This window comes from Lemur catta, chromosome 16 (assembly GCF_020740605.2).
Source record: "Lemur catta isolate mLemCat1 chromosome 16, mLemCat1.pri, whole genome shotgun sequence".
In the NCBI taxonomy this organism is placed as follows: Eukaryota; Metazoa; Chordata; class Mammalia; order Primates; family Lemuridae; genus Lemur; species Lemur catta.
The window spans coordinates 53,962,546-53,987,223 of NC_059143.1; the positions used below are offsets into that span (position 1 = coordinate 53,962,546).

Here is a 24,678-nt window from a genome sequence, read left to right on the forward strand (position 1 = left end):
AGGAAGGACCGTCCCCCACACACAGCACCAGGTTTTACCGATTTGCTCACGCAGGCTCCCTGTCAGGGGAAATTCCTGAAGAGCTTCACCGGAATTCACTCTGTGATCTTGATGTCCACAGAGAAAGCAGCCACGCAGGCAGCTTCACAATTATGTGTTCTTGTTTAATTATTTTCCTTCTACTCACCATCATTCAATATTTTTCCAGCTATGCCAAGAAAAGCGATCTTACACCAAGGTCAAAGTAAAAACTGTTGTTTTAAGCTTGCCTGCAGTTCCAAGACCGTGAAACATAAGTCGGACGGATTGAACAGGAAGGTATTCTAATTGACACAAACCTGACTTTCCTGTGTATGTGCAAATGGAGTGACCACGCCACCAAATGTGCCTGGCTGAATGTTTCACTCCCAGGCAGAGAACGGAGCTGAAACTGGTCAGAGAGGGAGTGAACTCCACTCGGCCTCTCTCAGATTCTGCAATGATCAAAAGTTCGGTATTAAAGTAGTTACGTTTTTAAGAAATGTTTGCTACTGCTTTTCTTTAAGAAAAAATAAAATGATGCAAACACACGAGGCCTTCCTGGGGCTACAGGAGATGTTTTCAGAAGAAATTAGAGCACCCCAAGCATGGCTGCCAGCAAAAGGCTATAGTTAGATTGCTAGCAGAACTTCCCGATCCCTGAGGGGCAGCAGGCAGCACACAGCACTCCCAACAGAAACTCAGCACCAGAGATGACCAAGCGGATGTCTAACTGGACCAGCTTTAACGATCCGGACTGGCTGTCAATCCAGGCTATCAAAATATTGCCAGCAGAGACCTGCTGTGTGTGCACGGTGCTGCTGGCATGTGCTGCGCTTGGTGTACACACGTCACTCCGCTGACCACAGAAATGCCACACCCCGGGCAGCTCCTCTTCTTGAGGACGGACCCACAGGGCAGCACTGCTCACTCCCCCCTGCAGCATCTGAATTTACAAAAGACACCGTCAGATCGGGGAGCCAGCCTGTGACCCCGACGCTGACCTGCCCATCAGAATAAGCATTCCACTTAAATCCGGGTGCTCTCGCTCCTCACACGTGACACGCAGGGGCCCCTTCTCCCACGGGGCTCAAAAGTCATTCCAAAGGGATTTGATGATGAGCTTTAAAAATGACACTTGCAAAGTATCCTTTAAAAGGCATAAAATATTTCTGCTGCATGAGCAATACGCAGTGCCTGGAAGTCTATTTTCTCAATCCCAAAGTACGTGTACTTTTTGGTAAAGAGAAAAGACAGGTGGGGAGACGCCGCAGTGAGACGTCGGCGTAACTTCCCGTTCTTCCCGACCGTGCGAGGATCCGTCTGCAGTGGCCTCTTGCGCTGCAGGAAGCGACCAGCTCTGGCACTCAGGGAACCTGCGCTGTCTCGGCTGGCAGGCGGAATCTCGGAAGCGTTGCTGGGAAACCCCAAGAGTGAGGGATACAGGGGTGCGGGGCCTCCAAAAGTTTTGTGGGGAGACAGGGTGACACACGGTGACAGCGATGCTGGCCTCCTGGACTTGCAAGGCCTCTCTGGCCCCCCATGCCTGTGAAATGATCTTTGACTTACAAAAAGGTTAGGAGGTTTCCTGTGGGTTTTTCTTCTGTTTTTTTTTTTTTTTTTAGATTATCCCAATGTGTCTTAGGAACTGGCAAGGTATATCATGGGACCCCTAGGAGGTAAGGGGAGGGCCAGGTGAGAACAGCTAATAGTCTGAGCATCGTTAGCAACGCAGAGCCACCGTGTTGGATGCAGTCACATAGCTCCAAAGCGTGTCTTGCGAGGGCAGCTCCCCCTCCTCACCTTCAGGCAACCTCGGGGGACCCGATGCACCCACAAAAGCCCAGAAGTGCCCCTGTCGGAGCCCAGAGCTCTCCGTGCCAGTCAAGGCTCGCTCATATCAAGCACAGACAGGGCGATCGCAGCCCCACTGTCTGCTGGGCACCTCGTCCTCAGTGTCTGTCTGCTACACTGAGCACCAACCTAGTCCCGGCTTGGCTGCCCTCACCGACGGGCCGCAGAGGCGAGACCAGCATCTCAGAGTGACGTGCGTCCAGAGACGATTCCCTGGCCTGGGCTCCGGGCTTCAGAGTTGGCAGTTACAGGCAGAGCAGGGAAGAAGAAACATAAAAGACTTTCTTCCTTGGCAGCAATGGAGGAGCGAGTCTTTAGTCAGGGAAACTCAAAGGAGAAAGAGGCCTTTTAAAAAATCTATTTGCCATTTCCCTTGGGCCCAGGGAACCGATCTGCATCAGAGAAAGGCCGACCCGGTGACTTCGCAGCCACAGGGTTCCAGATCCGAGAGGGGCGCGCCGTGCCAGGGCGCAGCTTCGCAAGCGCGGCCCCTTTGCAAAACAAACTTTATACCTTTAGCTTTACACTTGTTAAGCTATAAAAGACAAAAGCAGAGCTGTAAAGACCAAAACTATGAATACATTTTGAAAAGACTAATCCCTAATGTGATGTGACGAGAAGGCCTGTCCCCTCTGTGCTCTTCCTTCCGAACCTCCCCCTGCCCCACAGAGAGAGGACCAGGCTGTCCAGGAAGACGCAAGAGAAACCCAAACTGAGGCACATTCTACAAAGTACCTGGCCAGTCCTCGTCAGAAGTGTCCCTGTCATGAAAAACAAGGACACACCGAGGAACTGTCGCAGACCGGAGGAGACTCAGGAGGATGAACCGAGGGCGGCAGGGCGGCAGGGGCCCCGGGACGGGAAATCCGAGTGAGGCCTGGAGTTCCAGTGAGCGGTGACAACCACCAGGGATTTTCAGGTTTGACATGTGCTCCACGGGAACACGGGCATTAGGGGAGGCTGGGAGCACGGGACAGGGGACCCTGGGCTACCTCTGCAACAGAAGTAAACCTGGAGTCACTCCAAAATTTTAAAATATAATAAAATAAAATCACACTGCATTGTATACTGTGCAGAAAACCATGAAATGGTTCACACTAATAAAACATTTTATTACACAATGTACGCTTTTAGGAAGCTGTCTCCTTATTAAAATAAAATGTAAAAAAATAAATGACATCAAAAGTTAAAAAAAAAAAAAAACCACAGTCAACCTAAGATATGGACCTGCGTCCAGTCAAGGGACATGGGGACCCGCACGGCCTCCCACGAGGACCTCCCTTTCCAGGTGACCAAAATGGGCCAGGAGCAACAGCCAGCGCTCTTGGAGGGCTCACCATGCACCAGGAGCTTCTAATGTATCAACCCATTTAACATGCTCAAGGCCCAGTGAAGTGATTGTGGTCACTCTCCCACAAACAAGTAAGGAAACCAGGGCACAGAGAGGGTAAGCACATTGCTCGGGGCCACACAGCTTGGCAGTGGCCGGAAAAGGCCATTTGAGGCTTGGCGTCTCCAAGGTGGAGCAGGGGAGGACTAGGGGTTTGGGTGGGGGGAGAAGCTGGGAGTGGCGCTCCACACCCAGACATTGAAGATGCCACCTTGGAAAGGCTGCAGGACCAGGGGACAAGAAGGCGAGGAGAGACATGGGTGGCAGGCACAGGCCCAATGAGGACACGGCGTGAGGAAGCTTCTGGAATGTGTGTCAAACATGAGCCCAAAGGAGGGGACAGGGCCTGTAAAGGTACAGCCGCCCAAACCCTCCTGTTCCCCACAGGCCCCAACTCAAATTTGCCACGTCCAGCAGTAAGTGGTTTTAAATTGTAAAAATGACCCATTCGAGCCTCTGAACACGTTTTCCGATGATCAGCAACCTCAGGGGACCCCTCTTCCCTGCTGTCGTGTGCCCTGGCGACTCGTCTGAGCCTCCCTGGAAACCACCAACTTCCCCTGGGAGCAAAAAGCAACTCCAGCTCCAGGAGATGCTTTATTTGGGTGTTAATTACTCGTGTTACTCCGAGGGCTCGAGGGTGGACTCCCCGACCAGGCCCAGTGCCGGCTTCGCGTTGGGGTGCCGCCTAGCTTCGGGGGTGCCGCCTAGTGTCTGTCCAGGGTGCGGCCTCCTATACGCCGACTCTGCCCTGGCCGGCGGGCCTCCTGCACAGCACTCGGTGGCAGGTGTCCGGAAGGTGCCATGAGCCCTAATAGGGGGGCAGGGGGAGCTGTAGGCGTGCGCCAAAGAAGAAGACACTGCTCCCCTGGGCACAAGGGGACCTGCGCGCGCACGCACACCATGGTGGCCACACAGGTGCCAGGGCCGGAGGTGGCCCTGGGAGGCCCAGGAAGGAGGCCCACAAAGGAGAGGCAGCAGGTGCAGATGCTGCCGGGCAGCTCGGAAACCGGACAGTGGCGAGGACGCGCAGGTGCCCAAGGCCATCGTGCCGATGATGGCTCGCTGAGGAAGGCTCGCTTGACGCAGGGAACAGGAAGCCACAGGAGTCCCTGCACCAGGAGACACGACAGACTGGAGTCCGAGAGGGGGACCCCGAGGGACGTGCCACACACTCGGAGGGGAGAACCTAAGGCCAGGTCCCGAGTTCAGCTTCCCCGAGGGGAGAGCTTGGCGAGGCAGGTGCAAGGCAAGGAACTCGGGGAGCTTCGGCCACTGGGCAGTGCAAATAGGTCAGAGGCAGCCGCGGTCTCACGGCTGCACCTCACAGGATCCAGGGCTGCAGGACTGGCAGCATCCAGCCCTGTTCCTCTGGCCCCAGAGACTCGGGGATTCGGGGAGCGCACATGGCGAGGTGACCTAGCAAAAGCTCGCTCTCCCCTGCCTAGATTCTCCCAGCCAGACTCCCGCCCTAGCGAGAGGTTAAGAACTCGGGGGCAGGCGTGGATAGCGGGGCTGGCCCCACGGCTGCAGGCAGGTGCCGCCCAGGGAGGGCAGCAGGGCTCGGGCACACGGCACCAGCGCCAGTGTCCAACACCAGGCCCGTTCTGCACCTCCCCGAGATCTCGAGAAAGACGACAGGCCAAACCAACGCAGAGTCCAAGCCTCAAAATACTGTCGCAATCTACAAGGACGGCCTCGTCTTCTCTGCAGAAGTTTAGCAATTTCCTGCACACACAGACACGCTCAAACTGTAAGGCCGCTCAATTCCTGATTTTTGATTTTCTTCTATTACCAAATACGTTGGTTTCCAGGTATAAAATAACCGTATGCATCCTATCCGGCTCCAGGAGGCTACACAGAAAGTATAAAGTAATAAATGTAATAAATAAATAAAAGTAATACATTGCTTCTAGTCACTGCCTACTGATTTCTAACTCCCCTGCCCTGCTGGGTGGCGTGTCGGACGCCAGTAGTTATAGCATGTTCCCGACTTCTGCGGGGAGAACCATGGCTGCCCCTGGGGGGCTCTGGCTGGCAGGACACACCCCAGCCGGTCCACACCCCTGCGAACAGCCCCTTCGGGCTTTTCCAAAGTGCCCTAAGAGATTTCCAGGCTCTGGTGGGTCAGAAAGGTTGAGAAATCAGGAACTTCTGCTTTCTACACACACAGACGGGTGTTTCTTTATCTGAAACTAAAGATACCAAAATCAAGACTGGCAATGTCCTACAACTTTTGTGATGTGGGGCAGGCCCATGCTCACTTAGGAAAAACCACCACACTAGCTACTGTGCTACATAAACCCTCACTCAAGAGGAATAACATAAAGTGTTGGTCCATCTTCCCCCTGTTAATTCCTGAGTGTCATCCTCAAAGGAGAGACCCTCTGTTATAAGGATTTCATATATTACTCCTTCACATATTCACATGTTTTTCCAATAGTGAAAGATCCAGAACCCCTAATCTAGAATGCTGATAAAAAGAAATCCTGAAACAGAACTTCCACATCTGGAAGAGTTCTCATGTCTCCAATGTTCAAGACCAGTTTCTAAAACAGCATTTAAAGCTCATTCTTGAATAGTTTTCTTCTTTCTAATGAAGTCATAGTGTTTATACGTGTGTAGCTCTGTACGCCTGAATATAAATAACTGATGCAGTCGAATCAGGGTGTGCAAATGTTCCCTTTACTGGAAGAAAGTTTCTGCCTTCCCCCAGCAAACTGTAAAATTAGTAAACTGTGCAGCCTGGTGAAGTCACCAGCCCAAAATTACACCCCAAACATATTATTATTAAGGATTTGCTGTCCTATTTTTTATATTACTAAAAAAGCCATACTCTTTATACCTTTATATTTAGAGGGCTTTTTAAAAATAAGTTTCAGTAAAAGTCTCTGAATGTATGTATGACACAAAGTGGATAGCTACAGTAAGGTGCTCATGATTTTAGGTTACACATTTTCTCTTCTACATTGAAATAACCAAGAAGCTGGTAAGAGTTTCCACTACTGCATTTAGAATAAAAGTGCTTTCTTTCAACATAAGAAGAAATTAAAACTACCGGGTGGAGGCAAGGGAGGAGATTTGCTTTTTAGATAAAAGGAGTTATGGTAACTTTAGTCTTCTGACCAAAAACTTTAATATTTTTAAAAATATAATTTAATATTTGGGTTAAATAGAAACTTTATTTTCTATTTTTATCTTTATTCCATTAGAGAGTCCTGGAATCTGAAAGGCTTAAAACCACTGTGCTCAGAAAATCAGACATAGTTGCCCTGTGTTTCCTTCAACTAATGTTTGCTAATTATAAAATCCAAAGTAGGCACTGACTTATACACATAAAAATGGCTAAAATGGCAACCTTTATATTTTATCTCAACAAAAATGCAAAACCAAATATACAAGTTTTCAAATGCTTAAAAACATTTAAAAGGTGTTAATATTGTACTCTCTTAAGAAATCATAACAAAATATAAATGAAATAATATTTATAAAGCATCCTTAAGTAAATCATCTACTATCAAAATTGCATGGAATATGTTAATCTTCAAACAGTATTATCCCAAATAAGGATTCGATTTATAGATGTCAGAGGTCATCTCCAGCATCCAGGAACTGTTTTAAAAAACAAAACAAAACAGATTTTTCTAGAGGAGAGAGCCAATTTTCCTGTTCCCAAATTTGGAACAGCCTGTTTGTGGATTACCCTGTTCGACTTCATGTTCACTTCTAGGAGTTCTCTGAGCCAGCAAACTTGAAGTTTCCTTTTGTTTGCTTGTTTTTGTCCCCCCAACTTTTAACCTAGTTCTGGAACGATCAAAAGTTGTAAGGACACAATTCTAATTCGTATACACACAGAAAAGTTCTGTAAAGGAATATTTCTATTCAACACAAATATGCTTTCACACAGTTACTCTTTCTGTGCTAACTGCTTGAGAAATTCCAAGCTCAAGTTATTTTAGATGCAGCATTTAACTAACACTGTAGTGTTTTGATCCAAGAGCCCTTATATAAATCAGCTTTGGAATGTTCCACTTCTTCCTGACTGGAAATTCCATACGAACCCTATTCTGTGCTCCCTGGTTTATCCTGAGAATTTCAATCCGCTTGATTTTTGTTACAAACACTTTAAACACACCCTCAGCCAAAAGCAGTAAAGTTCTGTCTTGATTCACATTAAGGACTTCTTATCTGTGATTTTCTACAAATCCCTACATCCTGTGAGGTTTACCCTGCACTTGAAAATGACTCCATAAAGCTAAATAAACCTGATTTTTAAAATTTCCTTTATATTCCTTTCTCCTAAGCAGTTTTCTTTCTTTAAAGGTAACTCTGTAAGCTGAGTAAATAAAAAACACCTTTTTAGGTGCCTTACTCTACGTACGTCAAAGACATGATTTACAGCACTCCTCACCAGTCTGTTGGCCAGAAGACACAAGGTACCCAGATAAAAATGATATTCCTATGAAACATTTTTAAGGAACAATTCTAGAAGTATGCATGATATCTAGGATCAGTTCAGATTAGTGTTACATTCAGCAAATACTCGCATTCTCAACACAGAAGGACACGTTCTTCCAGGGAGTTCTCCAGCATTCCCCTCTTCCTGAAAAGTGATAAACTCTTCAATCACCCCTAACACTTGGCGTGGGAGGAAGCAACCCCAGACGGGCAGTTATCCTGGGCCTGCTCCTATTGCGCTAACCAGATGAGTGGCCTTGCTCTTGTCGTTAACGTCTTTGGCCCTTACTCTTCTCACTGGGGAAATGAGTGATCTGTAATGGACAGGCTGCGAAGTCTCTGCCAGTTCAAAGCTTCTCCGATCCCGAGGTGGGCCCAGGCCAACAGCGTTTCTGGTGTCCGGAGGCCTGAGGCCGCCGTTGGTGGAAACACCCCACGCCGCAGCAGCCGGGGCCCCACAAGGCACGAGCCAGGGGCCTCAGTGGATCCTGTAACAATTTGACGGGAGATCCCAGGTGTTTATCAGAGGTCCCCCACGCCCCTGGCCCAGCACACGGTGACACTGCAGTCTTCGGAGGCTGGACGGCAAGTGCCCACCCTAGTGCTGACTCCCCAAGACCAGACCAAGACACGCAGGCCACTGGCAGCCATCCTGGGCCTCTGGGCACCCCTGACATGCCTGCCCTGAACATCTCGCCCTGGGACCTCATCCCCTCTAGGACTGCGTCACTGCAGGACCCCATCCAGAAATGGGAAAGCTGTCTTGGACCTTCCCTCCCTCCCACTCACCGCACCCAACAGATTACCAAGTCTCACTGACTCTGCCTTCCAGCATGAACCAAACCAACATCGGGGCACTCTGCTCCAGTTTCTCGGCCACACACCTAGCCCAAAGCTCCACCTTCTTCCCGGGACTCTGTGGACCACCTTCTCTCCAGAAACCTCCTGACGGTCCCTTTTCCAGTGTCCCGGCCTGTGATGCTTCTGCCCTGCTGCAGACTGGCTGAGGGACCCCCGACAACAAAGCCCTTCCCACTGCCTTTGGGACAGTCCAAATTCCTCAGACGGTTCACAGCCACGAATATATGGTCCCAATGGCCTCCCATGTACACACTTACTTACACTCTTGCATGCATGTGTGCACACTTCACCTGCATGCGTGTGCACCTACACACAAGCACACTTACATGTACATACATCACACATGCATGGACATTCTTGCAAACTCACACAAGAACATGCACACGTGTGTGCACACATATGTGCACTTATACACATGTATACTCATGCTCACAAGTGTGCGCACATGTGAACACATACATGCACACACACCTCTAGGCTCCAGCAATATCAAATGTCTCCTGCTCTCCTGGGTGCTGACCCATTTTCCTGTTGCTTGGACTCTCACCCACCACCCTTCTCAACCCAGGCTAACTCCTCTCCAAGGACCACAGTCCTCAGCAGTATATCCTTTAAAATCTACCTGGAAAGGTAATCCAGTCAAACAAAAGATGAATCTAATTAAAGAACTCACAAGCAGAAAAAATAAAAATAAAAAATAACTGGCAATGATCATTAAATCCAGTAAGCAAGGAAATAAATATAAATAAAATCAAGCCTAAATAACTGACCTACACATAAACATGCAATTATTACATTTTTTGAAATAAAATCTATATCATGTAAAAATAATAAATTAAGAGCAGTAGACTAAAACAATGGCCAAAAAAGGAATCATAATAGTGCTGTGGGCAGGGTGGAGGTGCAGAAAGAAGAGGAAGGTGATAGAAGTGTTTGAACTTCATCTTCCCCAAAGGGGAAGTCAAATTTTATTGCTACTGAAGCTGATACATTGAGAAACACGGGTTTAAGAAAACGTTATAAATACAGCCACTAGTGAAACTAAAAATATTATACTTCCTATATGCCTTCTGGTTTTAAGAATTAAAAGACAGGAAACATAATTCATATACCAATAAATGTGAAATAAGGGAAAAAAGCAAGGAAGCATAAAGCAAAATGTTTTGGGTTTTTTTTTTTTTTAATTAGGAAAGAAGACCAAATGAGTCTGTTTCAGAAATAAATATAAATGAAATAAACTACTTATTAAAAAAAACTCCATGATAGGGTTAAAAACTAAATCCAACTATTTGTTCTCACAAAGACACACCCCTATATAACTAAAGAACTCAGAAAAGTTGGACATGTAGTCAAAAATATGTAAGAAAATGCAAATAAAAGCAAAAGTGGAAATGAAAATACCATGAAAAGTTTAATTCATGGTTTCCTCTTATAATTTATAAAAGCTAAAAAAGAAATCACAAAGAAGATATAATTGTCCTAAAATACTGTATTTGAGACGGGGTCTTGCTAATGTTGCTCAGACTGGTCTCCAGCGATGCTCCTGCCTCAGCCTTCCCAGCAGCTGGGACCACAGACACATGCCCCTTCCCCGGCTGTAACTGCCCTCAACTTTTAAGTCAAATAATACAGAATAGCACAGGTAAGAAAATAAAATGTACCAAGCAAAAACTATAATGAATATACGGAAAGATCAACAGAGAAAAAAATGATCTGGGAGATTGGCAAATCTCTCTTAAGCCTGGCAGATTAAGTAAGCAAAAGTAATATGAAATAGAGGACTTAAAAAATAAAGTAAGGCTTATCTAACATGTAAGTACCAAACTGCATACTTTGCCATTTGGCTAAACTGGCAATAGAACATAAAGTGCCTCCATCCTAACAAGGAAGGCTCTAAAAGTTCCATAAATTAGAGAGAGTACAGGTCTCATGAGCTCCATAATACAGTACTACGATACTAAAAATTAACAACAAGTAAAAGCAAAACAACACTAACAAGTTCAGCCATTTGGAAAATTCTAAACTCTCCATAACAACTCCTGGAACAAAGAGGAAATCAAAGCGAAACTGCAAACCCTCTTGAATAAATCAAAACTTACAGGACACAAAGAAAGCTAAAAGTATAACCTGCCTACAGTAATTAAAAATAAATAAATGAAATATTCAATTCAAAAAGTAACAAAAAGAATAAAAACCCTCAAACCTGAACTTTGACGAGTAACAATAAATAAATCAGAAAAAAAGAAAAAACCCATAAAACTGATATAGAAAATCAGCAACTGGCTCTATGATAACCCCAATGGATGAGATAAATCTGGCCTAATCAAGAAAAAAAAATGGCAGAGTTTGGGGAATTGGGTCTAATTACCATGGAAAGAAGAAAAATGAAAAAAATAATACAGTAACATTTTTTGAAACTCTAGGTTAATAAATGTGTTAATATGGATGAAAGAAATAATTGATTTTCCAGTAAAATATATTAATAAATGTCCAAAATTTACTCAGGAATAAAGAGAAAAAATAAACAGACCAATAACTGTGTTAGAAGTCAAGACCTCTCTCCACCCACCCAGACTGGAAAAGAGCAGTCCAGTCCACACCCAAAATCATTTACACCTTTTAAGAAACAACCCATGGAGCAAAAATATACATGATGAAATGATACAAAATGATAAGATATTTGCAACATAATCAGAAGGCCATTATCCCAAATAAACAAAATGTTCTTACAAATCAACAAACCACGATTAACTCAGTGGAAAAAGGGACCAACAGGAGATTCACAAGAGAAATGAAATGATCAATAAACATGAAGAAATACTCACCATCACTTACAATGTTTAAAATGCAATACTCTCCCCTATCGAGTTGACCAAGACGTACAAGACTGATAACAGGAGGCGTGACAAAGAGAAAACCAAGAACGCCATCCCTCCCACGGGCCTTCACAGGGAGTGTAAAATGGTACCGCGATACCTTTGTTGGGACATGTGGCAGTATCTACCCATTAGGATGCTTCTTTGTTCCAAAAATTCCACCTCAGAGAACTTATCCTGAAGAAATAGGCCCACAAGTGCACAACATTATGTATCAGAAAAGTTCCCTGCACACTGGGAGAAAACTGGTAGCGCTCCAGATGTCCACCAGTGGGAGAGGGGACAAGGGGACAAAGGGCAGCTCCTCCGGGCAACACCCAGCAGTGGGCGCACACACCCTCCCACCGCTGCTCCAGCCCGAGTCTGCTCTGAGGGGTCTGTGGTCCGGCCACACTGTGTCCTGGGCACTTGGACATCACCGCGGGTGTGTGCACACGACTGCACCCTACACACATGCCTTAAAAAGAAAAAGTTGTGATGTTAAAAAAAAAAAAGGAAAAGAATTGCAGAAAAACTCATATCATGGTGCCATTTTAATTTTTAATTAAAGTATACATATTAAAAATCTTAATACATTTGCCAAGCCAATGTATTTAAATGCCTAATGCAGTGACTGGCACACAGAAGGCACTCAATAACTCAATAAATAGAAGCTGGCATAAAAGAAAATTACTTCCATGTTGTGCAATGCCTAACACATTCTTTTTCCTCAACATGCAATTTCCTCTTTAGACTGTAAATATCTTGATGGCAAAGATGATGAAATCTTTGTAGTGTATGGACTATGAATTTTATACAAGTATTTGAAAAGAAATAGTTTAATTTGGGCAAGGAGAATACCACCTGAAGTATTTGGCTGTGACTAAATCACCCAAACAAATTTGTGGTTGGAAAAGCAAGTAATGAGTTATCTGCAGTGAATTCCACAAACACCACCTCCTTTTATAGTATGAAAGCATACCATTTTGGGAACTTCTCTATATCTTATTTTTGAAAATCTCTCTCCTAAAAGCAAATTACCTCTGTCTATCCTTAGCCCCTTATACAAGGGACACAGACACTAAGACACTGGGTACCAAATGTCAATGTATTATTCTGGTTCAATAATTAAAATGGGTAGCTTCATATAAACTCCCTGGAATAATGACATTCGGGTCAACTCACTTCCAGCGAAGTGAATTCTACAGAAGAACAAAGTCCACATCAAGGGACTGCGGGACATGGAGTACCTCAGCTACTGTAATTCCTCTCATTTAAAAATAGGACACAGTCCATACTCTAATCTCCAGCTTCAATCATCTTAAAGTATATTTAAACAAAGTGACTTTCAAATGGATGTGAAAGAAATTCTGCCAAGTGATTAAACGTCACCTGCAGTTCTGTGTCTGTTTTGCACTAACCTCCAAACCCAGTCATGGTTTGTCTAAGAAAGGGATGTCTTAATCAGAAAACTTTAATTTATTGTGATACTGAAGTCCCACCTGACTAGCAGATCCTAAGGCAAGTGAAGAACTATAAATTTCACATGACTCGGTAGAAAAGGCTGGAGCCCCGAGATGTCCTAGGAGGGGGAGGTATGACTTGCTGTGGAGGCTTCAGTCATTTTCAAGAGAAGAACCCACAGATGAAATCTAACTAGCTCAAACTCATGTACATGATTTGCAAAACTCTCAAAAGAATTTTGGGTCTATCCAATAATAAATGCTGATCCCAATAGGACAGGTCCACATGTTTCCTTTAAGCAAAAGCATTCCTTTGCCTCAGTTTGCTTATGTCCAAAGCACTGCTGTGCTGAGCCACTAAAACAGAAAAACATAAACAGCATTTTTTATCCTAACGGAGCGATATATTACTAGATGTGGACTTTGTCATTCTGCCTGAATGCCAGTCCATCTTATGGTAAAAGGCCTGATTAGTTTTCTGAACATTGATACTGCAATTTCACAAGTAAGCTGGCAAACAGAATTCTAGTCTGTTTCAACATCATTTTACCATCATATCAAAAGAAGCATTTCAGTGACTAACACAGCAAGAAGTGGAACCTGACACTCACTCAAAATAACAAACCTGCTGACCTAAATGTCTGGATTTACCAGCAGGCATAATCGGTAATCCAAAGTGTCGTTTCCTAGAAGAGGGACCCAGCCCCAGAATGAGGAAGCAGTTTAACTATGTCTCTTACCTTGGAAATGTGGCAACGCTGAATTAACCAAGTTGAACAGCAGTCTTGGGACACATGAGGATAAAGGCTAGATGACAGATTAGTTCTTCCCCTAAAAACAATGGCACGTTTCTGTGCTTACCTTGTGGCTCTGCAAATGCACCAATAAAATGTGATTTTCTTGCCATTTATACTGCAAAGCCTTTTACCTGTCCCTTCCAACTGGCGTCCAAACCAGCCCACAGGCTCCCACACACGGATGGCCCACGGGGAAGTGTCTGTCTTTGTATCTCACCACCGTTCCCGGCAGCACCGGAACAATACACAGATGCTACTCAAAAAACACCGCTGCCGTGAAGGAATGAAAACATCACTCTGCACTGAACTCACATCTCCTTAAAGGAGTCTCATGTGCTTAGAGTGACTACCCTCTCTTCTGAGAAGCAGCTTTTCTGAACCAGTACTGCTAGCCACTTTTATTGTCATTGTATTTAAATGACCTACTTAAGAAGGACGGATGAAGTGCACTTTGTTCCAGATCGTGCGGGAGCGAAGGGAAGCTCTGCTCACCCACAATGGATCTCCTAAGTGAAAAGCCCCAAACTTCAGCATTTTCATAAACTTTGATGCAGCCCTGAAAGTGTGCCGACTTCTAACAACTGTATTTCAGACCTCCAGTATCTACGAGCACAAATGACAGTGACAAGTAATCAATGAAGAACAGGGGGTGGGAGATATGTAAAATCATCATCTCAATAAAATATTCTGTTCTTCGACAGGAAGAGCATTTTGCAGATATTCTACCACTGCAACAATGATTTAAAGAGCAATAAATTAATTCTGCCTGCAGCTTTCACTCCAAGTACACCTCAAGCCCAAGCAACATTAATAGTTTCCACATTTTGTAAATTTGCTTATATTGTGAGGTTATATTGTGAGGTAGCAAATTATGAAAAACCAGACTTAAGACTTACTACACAATGTAAATAAATATATCTCCCTAAATGCATTAGACCACAATTATTACTTCTTTTCTTAACTTTCCACGTTATGTCCTAAGTAGCTGGGACTACAAGTACACACCACCATGCCCAGCTAATTTTATTATTTTATTTTTGTAGAGATGGAGGTCTCACTATGTTGCTCAGGCTGCTCTCAAACTTCTGGCCTCAAGTAATCCTCCCACCTTGGCCTCCCAAAGCGCTAGGATTACCGGCATGAGCCACCACGCCTGACCTACACCAGTACTAAGACAATGGGAAATGGTAATGTTCAATAATTTGCATCACATTGTCATGGTGATTCAAAAAATAGCCCTCAGTGCCTTGTATTGTGTTCTTATGTCCTTGGCTTTTTGTATCAAAATAGCTACAAGGAACCTTTGAAAAGCTACTACAGAAGTTGCCTTATTGTTATTCAATGTTATTGAAGGCATTACCTATATAAAAATATAAAAATATATACCCTGTATTAAAATAGCCAGCATTAAAAATCAACATAAGAAGTTTATTTCAGTGCTATGTGCTAAAACAAACTTTTCTTTCACGGGAGAAGTGGCAAATTTTTTCCTGAGAGTCAATGGAACATAAATGGCCATGCTTCCCTTTTTGTTTCGGTGCCAGAAAGCTCAGATTCTGAATTTTGGTTCACATACACCCGCTGGAGGGAGTCTTAAGGTCTGCATATGTGACCTTACTTTTCCCCTCGTCCCGACCTATTATTGCATTTCCTGTTCTTTATTTTTATTTGTGTTTTACTACAGACGGTTCCCAACTTACAAAGGTTGGACTTCCTATTTTTCAACTTTAGGATGGTGCAGAAGCCACAGGCATTCGGCACAGAAGGGGACGACGCTGTCTCCCGACGCCGGGCAGCTCCCCGTGGGCCCCGAGATCAGGAGGCTGAGCCGCGCCCTACAGTGGCCTGCGCTGCCCCAAGTCTTTGCCCAACTGCAGGCTAATGTGAGTCTCCAAGCACATTTGCGGCAGACCAGGCTAAGCTGGGATGTTAGGTAGGTCTCGTGCATTTTCGACTTACAATATTTTCAATTTTCATTGGTTCTGTTGGGATGTGACCTTACCACAAGTCTAGAGGATCTGTACATATCGAACGTGTGACCTTAAGTGTATGTCTCATACTGTCAACGGGGTAAGATACAAACAAGCAAACTATTACTACCAACATACAAGTAATGAGATTCCAACTACCAGACAGTCAAAAAAGCCTGCAAAAATTCTCACACCAGGCATAAATGATGGAGTTCATAAATTATTATAACGATTAAATAAGTGTTTGCAATTCTTAGTTTACATGGGTCGTAACTTTTTTTGTGTGTGTGTGAGACAGTCTTGCTCTGTCGCATGGGCTAGAGTTCCCTGGCGTTAGCCTAGCTCACAGCAACCTCAAACTCCTGGGCTCGAGCAATCCTTCTGCCTCAGCCTTCCGAGTAGCTGGGACTACAGACACAAGCCACCGCACCCAGCTGATTTTTTCTATTTTTAGTAGAGACAGGGTCTCGCTCTTGCTCAGGCTGGTCTCAAACTCCTGACATCAAGCAATCCTCCTGCCTCGGCCTCCCAGAGTGCTAGGATTACAGGCGTGAGCCACCACACCCAGCCCAGTTGTAACACATTTCAAGAAATTTCTAGAAAGATAGCAAAATTACCTAGTATACAGGTTCAGGGAAATAATGAAAAAGCACTCAGTCCTATCCTCTTCAGAAAAGCGAAAATAAATTCTAAATCTGGGTCTCAATTTACCGATTTTGTTTTCCTCCTAAGAAAAAAAATCTAGCTACGTTTGCTCACATTGAGAATGCAAGTGACTCTTGCACAAAGAAGAAAAACCTCCCCATGGCCCAGCTCCTGATTCCACTGGGGAAAGCAGAGGGAGTGGAGACTCCTCCAAGCGGCAGGTAACCCTCTGCAAGGGTCCACACAACCACGAGGGCAGACAGGACCCACCCATGGCCAGTCCAATGGGTCGCTGCTGTTTGGTCACATGACTGAATGGCCACTCGCTCACCAGGGTACTCAGCGTCTCATCTTAGCTGCCATCTTGTCCGCTTGCACCGAAGTTCAGCTTAGAGGAAAGAGCCAGCCACTCCCGCCAGCTCCCCGTCCTGCCGCTGCCTGCCCCACTCCTGCAAGCAGCTCCCCCTCACCACCTGGGCATCTGAGCATCGTCGTCAGTCACCTGGCCGTCTGTTCCACCTGCCCCACTCTCCACCTCCGTGGCTGAGGCACAGGAGTGGGAGAAACCAGCAGTCTATCAAAACTGTCACTGTCTTCTCTGATGCTTTTCCCTATGATTTTTTTGGTCACTTTTCTCTTTTAGGATTTTCTATAGCCCACGTTATTCATTTACTTTCTGTATTTACTTATAAAAAGCAATGTTAGTATTGGTGATTGCCACTGGGTTTCCCATGAAAATCTGTAGCCCCGCACCCATTGCTGAGCTGGGAATCTGTGTAGGCAGCGGTCTGGTCTTCGGCGACCAGAATTTCCACTTTCCTGCTTGTCTGAGCTCTGCAGCGCTGCAGTAGCCTCTGGCTGCAACAACTGGTCCAGTTCTCACACTCACAGGATATCCCCACGGAGAGATGCAAAAATTTACTCAACATTTTTCTTCTCCCTGGAGCTAGATCTGAGCATCACTAGTGAGGCTGAAGCGGGGCTCTATACACTGTCCTAAATAACTGATCATTTGCGGATCTACACATTGCAGTGCTCACTCAGCATCACAACGTTCTTAACAAGCTCATCTTCAAAGTGGACTTTCACCTCACTGGATTTTGTGCACGCAGCGCAGTGCAGTGACAAGAAGACTGAACTGAGGTCACCAAGCCTGGGTCTGCACTCTGCCCAGGCTAAGTCACCAAATCTTTCTGCATTTCACAATACACCCAAAAATCATCTCTAAGTTCCCTGCAGTTATAACATATCTATGATTCTCAATATTAACCTTCTAAAACAAGTCCAGATAGAAATAACATAAATTTTCAAAGAAATGTAAATAATCATGAAAGCAAACATTTTCCTTCATGCTGACTGTATGAATACTCCTAACTGATATGAAACCACACTGAGTAACAGCCGCATTAACCCTGCTCTGGCCAAGAAGGGGCAGTTTAACAACCTACCACCTTGTAAGTGTGTCAATGGTGCCTTTGTGGCCCAAAAGATCTAATATACCTTCCAAAAGGGTCTCCTGTTCCCACGGACTGCGGGATGCAAGGATTGCCTAAAACACTCTTCACATCTGTAGCTGAGTAAGAAACATGGATTCCCACATCCATAGGAAATCACAAATCCTAACTGCAGTAACTTTATGATTCAATCCACACCTACAGATACTTTAAAATGTGTAGATAGTAGGAAAATTAACCTTAATTCTAAAGTTCAAATTCTGAGCCACCCATAATCTTTCACCAACCTAGAAAATAACTGATAAGCCAATCTTCCTGTAAAACCATTAACAGATTCTGCTTTTCTGTCACCAGGGTAATTTACTGAGGCTAATTTTAATCCTGCCACTAAACCACTAATCCCATGACTCTACAGAATTGTCCCCAAGTTTTTGTTGCTATGGCAAGTACTTTTACATTAGGAATTCACTTATTTACTAGCAGTTATATTTTTTTAAGTTGGTTTCAGGAATGAGATCATCTTCCTCGCTTATTTTTAAAAGTAAAAAGCCATTTTGGAAAGAAGGAAGCCACATGAGCACCTGGGGTTGTACTGTACTCAACACAATAACGTTAATTTAAATTAGGCTTGGTGTTACTCAAAGGGACAAATTATCATCATTATGCTAATGGTCATGCTAAAGACATGAAAAGCTTTGAAATGATTAATCTAAATCTGGTGGGAATATGATTATCAATGTGAATGATGATATTTTCTCAAAGTGGCATAAAAATGTTCTCTCCGTGTCACTGATAATGTCAACATAAATTATGCATCACCAAAGGCAATGCACACTCACACGGCTCAGTTCTCTGAGCAACACCCTGGCCCATCTTTCTGTCCACATATGCCTTGCTTTGGGGACACACACATGAATGAGTATAAATTTGTTTACTTTTTTCCTTAAAACAGGAAAAACAGTATGATTAAAACTAACGAGACTGATTCAACAAGAGAAAGGTGTCTGGAGACACATTTGCTCCGATGGCAACGCCACAGCCACACAGAATGTTAAAAATGGAGGAAGAATCTTCCGAGATGGTCCAGATTAATAAATTCCTCAGACAGGACATAAGCAGCCACCGTTGTGAATTAAAGACAGGTCTACCCCAAAACTCAAACCAACGTGTGTAAACAAACATACCCCAAGTGAAAACATCACAGTTCTTCCTGCAGATAATTCCACAACATCATCACGAAAGTTCCATGAAACTATGAAATAGGATTGTTCATCTGTTCATTGATCCATCCATTTAAAAAAAAAAAAATCTAAGTCTTTAAGAAGAAAAAAAAACAAAACATTTTTTAGCTCCAGTCTAAAATCACCGGAATAATCAGGAACTAAAAGTGCATCTTCTCTTTCTGTCCAGCCCAACCAGCAAAAGTCCTAGCTGCTCACATGTGGCTCTGTTTTCCTGAACTAACACGATCATTCAACATTTAATGGCAAACTATTTTCTCACAAAAATTATTTTAGGAAAAAAAAAACTGAAACTTGCTCACTACCCTTAAGTAGCAACTGAACAAGAATCTGCTCAAGCCACAAACAATCTCTCTGCACAACTTTCAATGCATCATTTACTGTACTGAATTTCAAAGAACATTCTCGAATGCTGAAATAAATCAATGCCTAAGCACAGCGCCCAGTCAGCTCATGCAATATAGGTTAAATAGTACCATATGGCAAAGACAGACACATGTTGCCCTTTTCTGAAACAAAGGACAAAAATTCCTAAACAAATGTCCCTTACTTTCACATGCATGGTAAGAAAGCGTTGGAGATTAGAGGATTCTTCAAGTGTTAATAATGCTGAAAAAAAAAAAGACTAATTCTTAGCCATTAACAAAAAGTTACAGAGTTTTAAGAGAAAAACCTCACTTTTTAAGAGCCTGCCTGTTAACTATGTCCTGAAAGCTAACACCACATCTTAGTCTAGGCACACCATCTCCTAAATGGCAAGAAAATAACAGGACAGCTGTATCCAGAAGGCTGAGCTGACACCAGCAATTCCCCAGGGCGTGAGAACCAGTGAGAGACAAGTCTACCTGGTTTTGAAGGAATAAAACACCAGATTAACTCTGCCTTGAAAATAACAAAATATATTCAATCTTATCCCATTTTCCCCAGTCAGCTGAGGAACTGTCTGAACTTCACAATTACGTGCAACATATATCTCTTGCAGTAAATCTTGAGAATATAACGACTTGATTCATTTCCTGACCAAAAAAAGAAAGAAAAGAAAACCAGAAACAGAAAGAAAATCTATCAGGATGAACATGTATTTGAAACACAGTACACGGTACAATGTATCTAAGCCTGATAGAGTTGCTTTCTAAATGACTTTCTCCCCTACTCTCCTGTGTTGTGTTTTACTCACTACTTAATATATATTTACATGTTTGCTTTCTAAATATAGCTGTGTTTCTAATGACTCCTGCTTGGTCATTTTCAGTACATTTGGACTGAAGATTTAATGCCACATCTTTTTTGGAAAACTACTTTTAAGGCATGTTGAGAGCCACAAAATTATACCTCTTTACAATTTGAATGTGTACCACTGGAAAACATTTCATGCCGGACATAAATATGACAGCTCTAGCTTTGGAAAGAGACGCTTCAGCTGTTCGAATCATGTGTGGCCAGATGCAGAGGATAAAGAATGCAAAATGGACAGTTGCAACTGCTAATTTTTACCAATCCATACAAAATGTACGTCGAACACTTTAGCAGTACAAATTTCAAATACAAGTGATACGTTTATAACCTCTGTAAATGTATCCTCCCCATAGCTATTTAAGTCATCCCCCTAAAATATTTCTGGCTGGAAGAAAATTAATTTTAAAATAAAGATGCTTTTTAAAGAGCTGGATGAGACATTCTAAAGTCATAGTAAAGTTTCTCTTTATTCTTCCTCTTCCCATTAAGGTTCATTTTACTAATAAAGTCTTCACACACATAAATATTTGATGTGATTCCTTTCTTAAAATGGGTTTGTGACAACTTTCCAAAGTTCCTGAAAATTGTAAAACTTTGATAGCTGAAGTCTAATGGCAGGGAACGACCTTAACTCGGGGCAGAGGCCCCCTTCCCCCACCCCAAGCTCACTTGTTCCTGGGACCAGAGAGAACCAAGGCCAGGGCTTGAACTGGAAACATGCTGTCTCCTCTGTGGCCCCTAGATACTTTCAGATCCTTAACAAGCTGCTGCCACTACACTGTTGGCCAGTGAGGCGGAAAGGGTGGTGCTGAGAGCCCCGGGAGGGGCGGGGGCGGGAGAAGAGGGGGACAGTCACACTGCCATCTCATGCCACCAGTTAGCACCCAGCTCTAAGGGAACCCAGCACAAAAGTGGAAGAACTGCTACTGCGAAAACTGGGTGAGCTGAATGGCAGCCCAGGGAGGCTCCTGGCATCTCCATGTTCCTCTGCGCCTCTGATGCACAGAAAGATGTATTCCAACCACCACCTAATTAGACTTCACAACAAATCCACATCCTGACACTGCAATTCACTTGAAAAATGCAAATCCAAATGAGATGCAGTTCCCCAACAACACAGTAAGGGCCTCTCTCCCAAGGCCCTGTGAGCCAAACACAGCAATAAAATTAGTCCTTCATGTTTAGACATTAACAATTCTGGAAGCGGAGGTCAAAGGTGCCAAATCATAAGCAGCCCAGGGATGCTGGTTAAGCAATAAATGCAAACACGAGAATTGAGAAGGAAAGTCTGGGCGGCCCCTGCCAAGATCCACGACGAGGACACAAACCCATAGTACTCTCTGCACTGCATTCAGAACCAGGGGAGTTAACTGAACTTTTCCCACAGCTTCTAGAACTTCTGAGGGGGAAGGGTTAGGACAGCAAAGAGATGAATTTTTGAAAGAACTAATTGATTGTGTCAGAATAGCTTTATCCAAGTACTAAAATGCATAAACATTTACAGCAAGTAAGATGTCTGCTTTTGAAAAAGAAAATGTTACTTCTAAGTTAAAATATTTATAATGCAGATACCTAATCAAATAAATTGAACTTCCTTCTGCTTTCTCCCATTAGTTCTATTACTTATGATTAAATCCACGTCTACCACTGATAAAGTTTAGGTGTCTCCACTTAAATTTGGCCAATCAAAAATCAAAGAGAAAGTAGGTATGTGCTCCTGCACATTCAATAGCAATGCTTTCTTCAGTGAGCAATCCACATACACTATAAGCAAAACACCATTTTTAATTAGATAATTAACACATGTCCTTTTCTCTTAGTTGAAAGTGGAATAAAAAACAAAACAGTGTAATGTCTTGAACATTTAAACAAACATAGTCTAAAAGGAAAGTACACAGGTTCAGGCAAGCTCCCTCCTGCGGAACGTAATCAGCTTCTATTTCAGTTTCCTATTTCCATGGCATTAAGGTACACTGCAGCTGAGACTCCACACACAATCTCCAGGCAGACTCACAGTCAGTCCCACCAAATTCTTTTTAAAAGATTCCTTCTGGTAAATTATGAGTAAGACCAATGCGTATCCTGGAAAATGAATAAATAAAAATCCACAACAACCCAATAAACTGAGTACTGGTTTTTCAAGAGCGATCCATGACTAAACTCTAATTAAATGGGTAGGTCACATATCATTTTCCCCATTTGGTAAGACTGAAAACCATCTGCTGGAGAATATACCTCATTTCAAAGTATTCTCTAAAGAAGTTTCCTTCCCTTTTTCACATATGTTGCTAAACTTAATCACATCAAATGCTTCATTTATAAAACTCAAATATCTCCTTGTAAAAGCCAAGTAAGGGAAATGGAATTAAAAGTTTCATTTACGGAAGTGGAGACAAAGTGCTTCCAACATTGTGACCTGTTTTTGAAGACCTCTCTCATTCTATTCACTCAGTGTTGGTCTCTGGGACAACATCTTATAAAGCTAGAAATGTGGGGGGGGGGGGGTGTTGCGGGAGGGGAATCTTCAAATTAGTGGACTTTAAAGTTTTGTTTACAAAAAAACAATGGTAAAACACTGATGATGCAAACTATTCTCAGGACATCAGCAATTAATATTAGATACATACACCAAAGTTAAAGTTCTTTGTGTATTTCAGGATATTAAGGCAGTTGGAAACATTCCAACAAACACTTCCAGAGATAAATAAGCAAAACTCCCATCTCTCTACCTATTGTTGAAATCTGTGCCTGCCAAATATACTACTCTGATGTTTCGTTTCATTTTAGAAAGGCATTCCTTCCCATGCTTCTTGGTTAGCTTTATTACAGAACCATTGGGATTACTTTTTTCTGAATATTAATGGGCTCTGAATGTTTCAGTATATTCAAATTAGCAAGTGTAAGGAAACAAAGCCCTACTAATGAATTAAGAAAAATATTAGACACGCTTGTATCTTAACACAGCAAAATTCTAATTCAATTACCAAAATACTTGGGAGTCTTACACAGAGCTCGATTCATCGCAGAGCCCATTCAAGGCAGCCACGGGGTCACTCTTGTGAAACCAAAGATGTCCTCCTCCAGTAACGCAACCCTGGAGCCCCGGACACCACGGGGCTCCGGCCCAACTCTCCGGTTTTACTAACGGGGGAGGGGGGTCTCGGATTCATGCGCAATAGGGGTATGTGGTATATTTAATTCTGGCTGGTCTATGTAAATATAAATAACACAGTTATTTTGACGACATAATCAAAGAATGCAAGAGAAAATGAAGGAGGAACAAACAAATGATAAAATGAGCTTTTTTTTACATGGCAGCAGCCAGCACCCTATCAAATGGCATGCATGCCTAGTTCCTTAAAGTAACACATCCCTAAACCAAAACACTTCAATCGCATTAATACATGGTTTAAAAAATATCTGGAAAAATATCCTTTTGGGGGGCTATCCATCCTTGCTTCTACTCTGGTCAATATTTTAAGTTATTATTACACAGCCAATTGGTGAACGTACATCAATCTATCTTTAAATCACCTTTAGTCAACATTTGAGACTCAGCAGCACGTTCATGGGGGAAATGCCTTTCTGCTGTACTTTCAGTTAGGCTCACCGACTAAAGTTCCTTTTGTGACTTGCTGGTAAGTCCGCAGAGTGGACCAGAGGGTCCCAGGGCTCCGTCCTTTGTTACGCAGCGGACACCCCCGGAAGGCCCGGCCCCACGCCCACGGGCACATCTGGGCTTCTAGAAACAGTCCGCGGAGTCTTCCCCGGCCTCCGCATCCCCGACCCACCGCTCGCCCGAGCGGGGCACACCCGACGCGCAGCAGCCCCGAGGAAAGCGCCCACCACCAACTCCAACCCCACATCCGCCCCACCGGCGCAGGACCCAACTCAGGTGTGAACACTTATGTAATCGCCCTCGGGGGACCACGCCTTTCCCACCGCCCCACCTCCGCCAGAACAAAGTGAAGTTTAAAATAGAAACCAATTACCTGGCCTCCGCCGCGCCTCGGCCCCCAGAGCCCGGTCCGCGCCGCCGCGCAACCCCGCGCAGACCCCCGCCCGGACTTGGGCCCCGACCCGGCCCAGTCCCCCGGCAGACCCCAGCCTCGGGCCGGACCCGCCCCCTCCGCGGCCAGGCCCCTACCCCGCCCCCTGGCCCCAGCCGCCCCACCCCCCAGCCCGATGCCCCCCTCCCCGGCCTGCCCTTCCCCCACAGGCCCCCTCCCCACCCCGGCCCCGCTCCCTTCCCCGCTGCTCCCCCCTCCCGCCCCGCTCGCCCCCGCCCCCCGTCCCGCACAGACCCCCGCCTTTGTTATGGGGCGAAGTTGGGCAGTGGGTCCCCGTCTCTTTCACTTCTTGGGTTACAGTGCAGGCGTGTGACGTCCGCTCCACATGACGGGGGGGGGGGGGGCGGGCGCCGGGGGGCGGGGGCG

The 24,678-nt window shown here is 44.4% G+C and overlaps 1 protein-coding gene across 1 annotated transcript in view; it reads right to left on the bottom strand.

The window, feature by feature from the left end:
- The window catches only part of ZNF516 (zinc finger protein 516), a 91,308-nt gene extending 67,201 nt beyond the window's left edge, over positions 1-24,107 (bottom strand). The window contains 1 exon segment of the mRNA XM_045527358.1: positions 23,777-24,107. The gene's annotated coding sequence lies outside the window, so the exon portion shown is untranslated.
- Positions 24,108-24,678: the final 571 nt, after the last annotated feature.